This window comes from Chaetodon trifascialis, chromosome 6 (assembly GCF_039877785.1).
Source record: "Chaetodon trifascialis isolate fChaTrf1 chromosome 6, fChaTrf1.hap1, whole genome shotgun sequence".
NCBI lineage: Eukaryota > Metazoa > Chordata > Actinopteri > Chaetodontiformes > Chaetodontidae > Chaetodon > Chaetodon trifascialis.
The window spans coordinates 26,004,210-26,016,918 of record NC_092061.1 but is presented as its reverse complement, the minus strand read 5'-3'; positions in this window follow the sequence as shown (position 1 = coordinate 26,016,918).

Here is a 12,709-nt window from a genome sequence, read left to right as displayed (position 1 = left end):
TATGCTGAGAGGATTCACACAACGCCTGTAGCAGCTGCTCATGCTGGCCCAGCAGAGTGCCTTGCATGGTCACTGCTTTCCGTACGGGATCTGCTGGGTCCATACTGGCCGGATTATTCTGTTAAGGGGCTGTATAGCCTATGTAATAGGACCCAGAGATGCAGACCCGAATACAGAAGTTGTGTGAAAACAAAACAAATTTATTAATAAAAAGGGAAACAGAAAACACACTCAACGAGCAGATAATACTAAACCAAAGACGCACTCAAAAGGAGTGGAAAACAAAAGGAGCACCGACGAAGCGGGTATGACACGAGGCACGCGTGGAAGCGGCAGGCAGGCACTGAAACAAAGGAAAACACAGCTCGCTAAGAGACTGGAGAAAATGTGGACAACAAACAAACGTAATTCTGATCAAGAGAGAGAGACTAAAGACATGTACTTACGAACCATACTACCAACAAAGACGAGGAGCTCAATGGAATAATCCGGCGACGAGGAGCTGGAAGTCCACGTCTTAAATACTCTCCCTGATGAGGGAGAGTGACTGCAGGTGAGTAGCAGTGGGAGGAGCTGGCAGCAGGTGAGGGGCTGCCCAGCCACGGATCCAGGGGTAGACAGACAGACACACACACAGGGATAAGGGAGAGGAGACACACAGGGAGAGACAAGAAGCCAGGATCGTAACAGTTCTACCTTTTTCTTACATTTGAAAGTGGAAGTCTGATTTGTTTGTTTCACCTCGACAAATATTTGTGTTGCCGTTATTCTTAGGAATTGAGGGGCAGTGACCAATGAAGGAAACATCAAAGGTAGAATTTTCTTGTAAACAATTATGTACATTCAATGTTCCTCACAAAAATGTGTGTATTCTTTAGGTCAAACAAACCTGCAGGATGTACAGTGTTTCTTGCTAATAAACATTGTGCAAATTTTTTTTTTTTTTTAAATATTAGTCATGCACATACAGTTGAATCCTGTTGGATATATATAATCTAGTGGATGATATTGCCAAATGTACAATTAGAAAATTTCTACATGTTTTCTGTATCTGTATCTGTATGGTATTACTGCAGAAGTTCAGTTCAGTTCACTTTCATTCTAAAGAGTACCAAATCACAACAGAAGTAAGAACAAAGTAGCAACATATGGGACTCTATTTTCGACTCCGCTGCCGGCGCTGCGCAGGCGCAGCGCAAAGTCAGGTCCGCTGCGCCAATGGGGCGTGGTGGCGCAGACTTTGGTATTTTCGTGAGCTGCGCCACCTGCGCATCTCCACCTCCTTCTCATTTCAGTCCCACCCAGCGGCGCAACTCGGAAAGAGGGAGGGGAGAAGGCGTGGAGTGGGTTTGGCACAGCCGAGTCAAATCTTCACCAATCACAGCAGCTCCTCGCCTCACCTTTAAGAACACTGCTGGCGAGGCGCATGGCAAGTTTCCAGGAGACTGACGTCACTCATGTCTCCTGACATCCGTTTGTATTACCTTGCACAACCGTTTGTATATACTGTTTATTTTTTCTCAGTATATATATATTGTTTTATATGATGTTCTATATTTTGTTCATATATATATATTTTGTTTTTATATTTGCTTTTTATATATATAGTTCTCTCTCTTTTCTTTCTTTTCTAATTTTATTCTAATTCTATTCTTGTAAGGAGCACTGCAACAAAAACAATTTCCCCTCGAGGATAAATAAAGGATTTCTGATTCTGATTCTGATGTCTAAATATGAGGTCCTTAGATGGTAAATCTTCCTCCTCCTCCTCATCCTCCTCAAAGCAATGATGTACTCCATCTTTGTAGATAACGTTAAGCATGATAACATTTGTATTTGGAATGAAATGACGTGGGTAATAGCGGACAACGATCATCACTTACGTTTTTTCCATGTGTCTGTCTCTCTCTGACCCTCAGTGCTCTGAGATAGATGCAGTATATATGCTCTGTAGGATGTCACGGCTGTTTCTGGTTGGCACAGCGGCGTTAACCGATTAGTTCGCATCCCTGTTTCACCTGTGTACATTCAGTCAGGGTGAGTGACCATTACGCTGCCGAACGCGCTTGCGATGTCGTCAGATGAGATACTGAATATATAAATTTAGGTCTGACTGTATGTGCTGACACAGATGGTTGCATTGAATTGCGGTTGTTGCTAATTATTGATTGCAGTGAAATGCCAGACACTGTGGAAACCTGACTGTGAGGTGTTGGTGACGTGAGCGCACGACTCCGCCGGTTTACAAAAATCCACTTGCGCCGCCTGCGCACAGAGTTGACCAGGTCTGAGGTGGCGAGCTCTCAGCACGGTCTGCGCCTCTCTCGCACAGGCGCAGACCGAAATGGTCGAAAATTCCAATGCGCCGGCTCATTATGCCGACACCTCCCCCCTACTGCACCGCAACGCCCATCCTGGCGCACCTCTGTACGCCTCGGTCTACCAAAATACCAAATGCGCCGTGCGCCTGCCTGCGCCGCTCAAAAATACCACTGCGCTGGCGGTGCAGCGGTGGCGGAGTCGAAAATAGAGCCCATGGTGTCAGAAGCAGTCTGGTCATATTCTGCATTGTTCTTATTGTCAAGAAACTCAATGAAAATGCCAAAGCCATCAATGAATTGATCCTAGTAGCCAGGATGATCTGTTAACCTAAAGCTTGATATCTTACTCTTCTATCTCACGGCAGAATAAGGCTTTACCTGCAAAATGTCACTGTGGTCGTTTTGTAATCCCTTTGTGGTCTTTTTGTTTTTCTTTCAAAGTGATGCAAAATGTTTGCGAAAACAACCAGAACCATAATGTCACAAAATGACCACGAAGAGACAAGACATTTTGTGCCTGTGTCTTTCCCCTGTGTAGGAGGGATGGGGGACTTTTACATACTTGTGCCCAACGGCCCATGTCTCATAATCTGCCCATGCATACACCATCCTGCCACTGGGAAATAATACCTCGAGCACCAAATGTGTATTTATCCATTTCTTAAAATAGCCCCTAACAAATGTGCTGTTTACTCCTTTTTGAAAAACTCTGAAAACCACAGTTCATGGAAATTACTAAACTGTTTCAAAAATGAAATTATTTGTGAGCTGTCTTTTGTTATTTACATCTTCAGAAGGAATTTGTGGAGTGCCAAAGTCGAGGTATGAAAGGGGAAAGTACTGACAGATGGAGTAACGCATGTGTTCATTTGTGAACAAACATTTAATCCTAATTTTAATTTTTCTGTTACTGCCAAAAGTTTGGTTTTACTAGAAAAATGTGGCATGAGAAGACTATAGCCATCAAGAGTAGTGGTACAGGAAACACAACAAACAAAATGAGCAGGCAAGAACTATCAGAACACAGACAGGCCAGTCCACAAGACTGGATCACCAGACACACACAACTCTCTTCTCAGGATACTCTGCTTAGTTTGAATTTGTCAAAAGGCAGAAATGTATGTTACAATTAACAGTGGTAGCTACAGCAATTTAGTACACTCCGTGGGAGATGAAATGAATGATTAAATATTCATTCACCCTGATTAAATATACTCAATGTGACCGCTTAAATAAACTAGGAGGAGTGTTTTGTAATTATATTAAAAGTAGTGTTAGAAAATGACGCATTTATAATTCGAAGGCTTTAAGACTGCTTGATTGAAATAAAAAAATAGAAATGTATAGTTATATGTACCAACATTGGATTTGCATTCCTATAATTACTTCAGAGTTAATTTAAAATGTAGGAATATTAGATTAAAATTATTCAAAGCAACTGCCTGCATTTTCCTGCAGGCGATCTAAATGATATTGAAGAATTCTGTGCTGATTGAAAGTTCTGAACAAGTTTAGAAACAACAATGAATCTTCAGAATTACTGACAGTAAAACTGCCTTTATGCTTCAGTCCTGCTTTGGTACCTATTCTTGTCAATGTGAGCCTGTAAATAACTATTACAATGAAAGCACTTTTATGTCTCAGAAGAACAGCTTTGCAGGATCCACTAACAGCAGCACTGCAAGCAAAACATGGAGAGATGAGGAACCAAAAGTAAAATTACCTCCAAGCTGCTCTGAAGGCGCCCCTCATCCCTGCAGCTCTGAATCATTCCTCATGTATCCATCACCTGACATGCAGGTCCCCTAACTGAACTGAGCAGACTCCCCCCTCCTTCCTGTTCATGTTTCACAGCAAATGCCCTGCGGCTGTGATGTATTTGGGGGTGGGGGTGGGGGGGGGTGGGGGGTTGAAGCGAAGCTGTTCAAATGTGTATGATATGCAACATCAAACAAGCCTTGCAAAGTTGCACTCTGATCCTCTGTCAGACTTTTTTCTTGTATGGTAAAGTGATCACAGGGGGGAGAACTTCAGGAGCTGCAAAATGACATACTGTGTTTGTCTTCATTCTGGCCAAGCAACATCTGAGGAAAAGTTGGCAACCTTTTAGTTGTTGGAAATGGGGATATCCAAGGGATAAAGTACTTGTTCACAATAGGATAAAATATTAGGATCCTGTTTTATTTTGGTAGCCTTCCCTCTTGTGTCTTAGCTTACTTTGCTTCCTGTATGTTTCCCACCTTGTTAACTGTGTTATTGTGTTCACCTGTGTCTGTGTTGTTCCCCATCTATTTAAGTCTGTGTGTTTCCTTTGTGCGGCATGGTGGCGCAAGCAGGTAGTGCCTCACAGCAAGAAGGTTGCCGGTTTGATCCCCGGGCAGGGCCTTTCTGTGTGAAGTTTGCATGTTCTTCCCGTGCATGCGTGGGTTCTCTCCAGGCACTCTGGCTTCCTCCCACAGACCAAAAACATGCTCATTAGGTTAATTGGTGACTCTAAATTGCCCCTACAGGTGTGAGTGTGAATGGCTGTCTGTCTTTGCATGTTGCCCTGAGATTGGCTGGCGACCAGTTCAGGGTGTACCCCGCCTCTCGCCCGTTGAAGCTGGGATAGGCAGTATAGAAAATGGATGGATGGATCCTTTGTCTTTGTGGGATCATCCCCATGTGTGTGCTTTTCTTGTTCCCTGTGGCTACAGTGAGTATTCTTGGTCTAGTCCTTGTTTTCCCCGTTGGTTATTAGTTTGTTGTTCTTCTAGTATCACTTTGGTTTTTTGGGATTCTGGACTGAGAGATTTTGGTTGCCCTATTTCGTTAAATAAATTTCTTGGACAGTTTTTGCTCAGCCTCTTCTTGTCAAGCCTGCACCTTTGGGTTCGCACCTTGTTTTGCTTGCTCGATGACCACCAATACATAACATAAAATTATTTCTCCATCCCAAGAATTAAAATAGACACACACGCCTTAACTCTGTTCTGGGCCATATTTATCCAGCGTCTCGGAGTAGAAAATCACTCCTAACTGGTAAAAAATTTGCATTTGTTTAAGTCAGTCAGACTTTTAATCCAGTTTTAAGTGGCATTCTTACATTACACTGGACTGGGCAGTCGAGAAGCTTATTATGCATATGCCATGGGGGGAGGGGTGTGCTCACTGGGAGGTGCCAGCAGTTGCATCAGGGATGCCTTGCTCCCCTGGCGATGCCCCTGGCCATATTGAAAATATATATATATATATATATTTACATATATCACACTAACTTCTGCAATGGCTGGAACTGCTTCTCTTTGGTGAGGCGTCTGATATCAGATGGTAGTGATGATGATGATGATGATGTCACACTGGTTTCACATTAAACAACAAACATGTTCAGTTCCTTTGTTTACTTTCATGTCCTGAAACCTCTTGCCAAATGCCTGAAGGCGTTTTCACTGTCAGCAGCATATTCAGATGTCATAGCAGCTTCTGTTGTTGCAGAGCAGGAACATGCACAGTGCTCCTCTTTTTAGTTTAGTCACTTCAAATAATTTCACATTTGAAAGCAGAGAGCTGAGAAGCTGCTGGAGCTTGAGCTTCAGCTCTGAGAGGTTCTTGGTATTGTCCACCATGAAGGACAATTAGGTTGGCATTGGTAGAACAGCTAATAACCTTGATGAAACTCCCTATAACAGTGCTCCAACTTTTAAATGTTTTCTCTCTCACACACTCTCACCTCTGCCCAGTATATTGCAGTGCAATTTCCTCATGAATGTATGTGACAGCTTGTCTCCCTTTATCCCAAAGAAAATTAACACTTCACTAGCAACAGGTATCTCACCAGGTGCAGAAGTGAAGCGTCTATTAAAGAAACCAAATCCAGATGAAAACATTCTTAGTAAGTACAAGCCTATATCCACACTACACTTTTTGAGTAAAGTGTTTTTAAAAATGTAATGCTTTTCTCAACCAGAACAGTATTTTTGGCAAGTTCCAATCTGGTTTTAGACCAGCAACCACAGTACAGAAACAGCTTTAGTCAACATAGTAAACAATCTCAGACATAAAACTGACTTGAATCAAGTGTAAGTTATCATGCTTTTAAATTTAAGCTCAGCATTTGACACCAGAAACCATAAAATCTTAATCAAGCATCTTGAAAGATGGGTTGATCTCTCTGACAGTGCTTTCAATCCTCCATAAGTGATAGAAGTCAGCAGTAACTCAGATCATGTTTCTGTGAAACATGACTTGCCATTTGCTGTTTTCCTATTTTTCATTAGGTCAACAAGTTCAATATGAATTTTCATAGCTATGCAGATGTCGCACAATTATACATCTCTGTTGAACAAACTGACCCAAATGGCCTATCATCTCTGGATGAGTGTCAGTCTTTGAAGACAATGAAAACAACACAGAGATACTGCCGCTAGGACCTAAATACAAGAGACACTTTTCAATAGACTTAGTAAACTAGCTCACAAGACCAAATCAGGAGTTAAAAGTCTTGGTGTCATCTTGGACTCTGATTTGAGCTTTGAAACCCATATTAGTAAAACAACAAAGGCAGCATCCTTCTACCTGAGAAATCTAAGGCCATTCTTAATATAGATTTAAGATCTAAAATCCATACTTAATTAATCACCACACAACATGCCATGCATCGGTGAACACAACAACACACACAACATGCTTTTTAGTGAAATTATTCCTCTGTGTTCGACCCATCCTGGTGGCGGCAGACCAGGAGCGGTGGGCTGCTAGCCAACAGCGGCGCCCGGGGATCCAGTTCCTTGTTGTCACCATTGGTCAGGTGGTGATCTTCTTCCATTTTTTTTAGTGGGGGTTTTTTTGTGGAGGATACCCCATGTGAACACGGGGAGAACATGCAAACTCCACACATAAAGGCCTCGAGACAAAGGGCAGTAGGCACCAAAGGCGACAGTGTTACCACTGTTCCACCGTACCACCAGAAAGAAAGCAGGATGCAGAGGAATTGATACATGATAGCTGGGCAGAGCAGGGATCCTGCAGGCAGTTATCCTGCAAGAGGATCTGGGACTTCCCACCTGTCAGTTAGTACTGAAGAAGCCTTTTGGATGAGATGCGAAACATCTTGTAGAACCACAAACAAGTCCAGTCGCCCTTGAAATATATGACAGGTTCGTTCATACTAATATGAAGCATATTCCAAGACAGACAAATACATCTTGTCTTTGCATTGGGGGGACATTAAGGAGTATATAGATGGAAGGTGAAATGCACAGTGGAAGATGAGGCAGCCAGACAGTACATCTTTTCTGTGTGTGCCTGTGCACTCTACAACATGCTGCACTGTAAAATGATGTGGCATGCGTTGGACAGGGCTGACAGGATAATTTCACACAACTGAGTCAAATTACCTTTTGTTCTAATTTACATAAAGGCTACATTTATTTTTTAAGCCATGTGCCTTATGAATGTGTGCTTAGAATCTATGTGGTGCTATTTTCTGCATTTCGATCTTTACCAAAGTCTAATATTTCAGTCTGTAACTCAGTTACATGTTGTAGTCCTCAATCAGAGGACTACAACATGTCATCATAATTTCTACTGTGCATCTCTATGTGGAATAAATAGCAAAGATGAATAAGTCTGTAGTCCCACCCTGAGGTAAGAGAGCACCATGTCAGTGACTATGAAATGCTTAATAAATACAGGCCCTGATATCCAGTTTATTTTAGATTATACAGTGCGAGTGATTTCTCTTTGCTTCAACATGCCTTACCAACTTTATCTTTCACTATTTTCCTTCATTTACTTAACTTACCAAAACCCACAGAGTTTCTTCTCAAAACCCACAGAATTCCTCCTTAAAACCCACAGAGACCTCATCTTGACTTGTTGCATCCAGTCACAGTTCTTACTTGAGAGTGACCCTGTTCCCCAAAGCTCTCTCTAACCTGTGGCCCCATGCAATTCCTAGTGAGTGAAACACAGCGAGGGCGAGACGCTGTTCAGTCATCTGAAATGGAGTCAACTAAAGTGCAGGCTTAAAGTGCTATCCCAGAGGGCAACTCGAGTCAACTCACTGGCCAGAGGGAGCTAGACAAAAAGAAAGAGAGAGAGAGAGAGAGAGAGAGAATATTATACACCACATTAGAATTTGAGCTGTTGGTTGCCAGTTGGTATTTAATGCACAGATTTTTGTAACAGGACAACCTATCTATGGCAAAGTGCATTTCTACAAATGAATTAAAATGTGCTGAAATACTGCATCTGTTACTGCATCTCACAATACTTTCCCACTTCCCTATCCTGTCCAAGGCACTCTCCCCCAAGTCCATTGATTCCTACTGAAGATAAAAATCTTTAAAAACTGGTCATTTATACATAGTTTCATTTTCAAAAAAAAGTTGCACATAATACTCGGTAGTAAGGTGCATTCATTGTTGGTTTTTGGTCTTCTCATGGACTTTGTTGACAATAATAAAAATGGAGAATATCACCAGACTTACCTCTTCGTGAAGGTATTACTAAAGCAAATCAAAAATACCCCATTATAAGTAAACACCCTGCATTCCGAAGATATTAAGTACAAACTACATGTACTTTGAAGTTGAATTTATCATACACATGCATTTACATATGCAATGGAAAAAATTACAGTGGTTTCTGTGGGAAGATGGGTCATGGCCATGTTTGTACATGCTGTAAAAACGTGGGTCAGAATATGCCTTCTCTAGTGGATTTCATTTTGTGTATAACTTTGTTTATGAAACAGTCCTTTTGTGATTCTATGGAAGAAGTAAAGTCCTCTTTGTTCAGTTATTCCTGTTTCCAATCCCTCCCCGCCTCCCATGGGTCAAAGGCCACAGTATTGTCTCCCACAGTGAGTGTAGAGGGTGAATATACTGTGCAATAAGACCTCAGCTATATCTCTGTTTCCTCCTTTGGAGCTCTCCAGTTGGAGGACAGACTGGGCCCAATATGAGGTAACGACATAGTACGTTAATACATTTTGCATTCAGCCGCCAGGAGTCAGGTTCAATCAGTTCCTCCATCTTGGCTCAAGGAGTAGAGTCCCATATGAGAAGCCTTTGCGTTACAATCTCCCAACTTTGATCCAATACTGCCACTGAAGCTTTTATTGCCATTTGGACCTGATAGTGACAGTTCTGCAAAATTGATAAGACCTCTGGTGTAAGGAAGATATCATGAGGTGCCAGTGCTGTCTTGATGCAGTCATTCATCATCTATCTTTGAAGCTATGTTCAGCAAGATTTTCAAGTTTTGATCAATTTTGGATTATCTTCAATCAATGGCACAAATTAGCAGAGCAATAAATACATATATGAAATTTATATAACATGAACTATTTGGTTCACCTGTTATTGGCTGTTGAATTGAAACATACCAGGATTTCTTCTTACTGGCTAAAATAAGAAATGTTCATCTCTCATATGAAAATATCACACACATTTTCAAAGCTATTTCCTGTATAGAATGGTGCACTGTGTAAAGCATTCATTAAAGAGATGAATGACAGTGTAGGGAGATAACAGAAGAGGTGGGGAGACACACAGTTAAAGTGACATTTTGAGTAATCATGAACCTTTATGTTCAGAGCATGATGGATTTAGTTCCTATGTAGAAACAGGAAGGAGGATGTGCAGCATGTTCATGCTCTACCTCAGTGAAACAGCAAGTAAGCACAGGTGCTGTTCATTTGTTTTGAATAAGGGGTATGAAATCATAACATTTTTGTTTTGGGTTAACAATACCTTTTATGGCTGGGCCAAGACAAGGTTTGGTCCCTCAAACTTTCTAGAAGTGTTCCAGCATATACACACCAATCACGGCCATCAAGGTATTGAGCACACTACATAGCTGATCCAACAAAGCTGTTATTGGCCAGGTATGGGAAAAATGATCAAGGACTGGTGCCAAACGTGAGGGATAGTATTGCTAAAATACAAAACCCCAGTTCCAAGCTGCTATGGGCCATTTGCTGGCAACCAAACCTTATGGAATCTTGGCCTTTGACTTCTCTTTTCTAGAGCCTGCTAGAGATGGGGACAAACAAGTGCTAGTATTGACTGATGTGTTCTCCAAGTTTACCCAGGTTGTTCCTACCAGAGATCAGCGGGCCTCTACAGTGCCAGCTGTTTCAATTAAGGAGTGGTTCTACAAAGCTCAGCTGCACTCTGACCAGGGTCGCAGTTTTGAAAGCACAACAATCCAGCAATTATGTGATTTATATGGCATAAAAATCAAAAACTACCCCCTACCACCCTGAATGTAATGGCTGGTGCGAGTGCTTTAACAGGACCTTCCATGACCTCCTGCACACTCTGTCAGCTGAACAAAAGCACAGATGGCCCAAGTATTTCCAACAGGTTCTGTTCTGCTACAACACCATGCCCCACCAAACCACAGGTCAGTCTCCTCTCTTGTTGATGTGAACCTTAGCTGCCTGTAGATTTCCTGCTCTGCCGGGTAGACGAATCAACTGCAGGTGATGTCTACGATTGGGTCCAGGAGCATCATTGCAACTGCAGGTGGCTGTAGAGTATTCTCAGCAAAGGATGAAGCAGGCTACAGCCCAGTGAAAGGAGAGAGCAGACAAACAAACCAAAGGAGAGGTGTTCCCAGTAGGACAGCATATCTACCTTTGGGACCACTCCCACAGGGGGTGGAATAAGATCCAGGATGCCTGGGCCACCGGAAGTTTTCATGGTGGTGAAACCCCCCGTAACCTAGACTGACAGAGGTACATCATATTCATCATTCCATGTTCAAACCTTTACCTGTCTCTGGTGAACCTCCTATTCCTGCAGCTAGGACTAATCCAACTATGACAAGCCCTGACACTGAGAGTGACATGGTTGGTATTGGCAAGGATCCCCGGCCAATCAGGATGCAGACCGTACCTGAAGGTGACCAAGAGCCTCTCTCATCGGTACCAGTTCCTGTCCTGCCCCCTGTCCTGGGGGGGTAAAAAAGTCTGCCTGTGAGACCGCTGGTAAACACTCTAATCCTCACCACTTGCCAGTGACAGTAAAGGAGTGGTGCAAATGGGCAGCAAACTCCCAGATAAATTGCTTTAATAGTGCCACCCCAGCTCTCTTCAGACCTTGGTCTTCGGTTTTCGGGCTGCCAATTTAAAGAACTCTGGGGCAGAATGTAGTCAGCAGTGAAATCTCCCTCCTGGGCTACTAGGCAGGCCTTAGGCCCTCCCACTTCCTTCTTGCCAATTTTTTGAGTTGAATGTATAAGATGGGTTGATGGTGCTAGTTTTGTTGCTGATTATAACAATAATTGTTTCTATTGTTTTTGTGTTTTTGTGTCAGTGCTGTAGGACTGGTGGCGGCGCGGCCATCTAGATGGTGGAGGGTTTGGATGATAGAGTTTCTCACCTGTGCTTCTCACCCTCATAGTCATGTGCGTGTGGTCGTAATTTTGCACTTCCTTCACATTTATATTGTGCTCCCTGTAATTTTGCTTTGTGGTGTGTGTGCATGTGTGTTGGGCACAGGAGCGAGGTGAGTACTCAACCACAATATTTCCCCCATTCACCATGGATGGCTACGGCCAGCCATACTTCTTAATTTTCACAGTATTTTTCATATTATAGCTTTTGATCTAACTCTAATACATTTCTTGTTTTTATTTCTGTATTCTACTGTGTAAATACATTTATCAAATCTTTCTGGCCCAAACATCACAAAGTGCTTCACAATATAAGACAAAAGGAATCAAAAGACGTCATAGCACAGACACTGTTTGTAAAGTCTCCATACTGAGTCTCCATTGGCACAATAGAAACATATAGTTGGTATCTCTGATCTGATTCCATCCTAATTTAATAGGGATAGGGGTTTTTGTATGTATTTGTGATCGTGTTTTAAACATTACATATCATTTCATTCATTACATTTACATACAGTCATAATAATAATAATAATAATAACCATGACATTGTATTCATTAATGTATTGATAATAACAGGATTTTGGCTTTCTGTCATCTCTGTTATTGTTTTGTTTTTTTCCTTTTATTGTTTTCTTAATTGACACAATGTCATTTTAATGAAGGTTACACCTGAATGATCTCGAGTGTAAATAAAAGTTGGATGAATGAATGAATAATAAGAAGAACAGCAACAAGAAGGAACTTTTATTTTGTACAGCCCCTTTCATACAAAAAATACAGCTCAAAGCGCTTTACAGGGCCAATGAAAAGACAAAGAAGTAAAAGTAGTAAAAATGATCTTAGAAACAGAAAGATAAAACACTCTACATGAACTAAATGCCTGCCTGACTAAGCAGGTCTTCAGTTGACCTTTAAAAATGTCCAAACAGCTTGAATAGCCAATATAACAGCAGGGTGTCCCACAGTCTTAGAGCCTAGTAACTAAGAGCAGTTTCCTGACT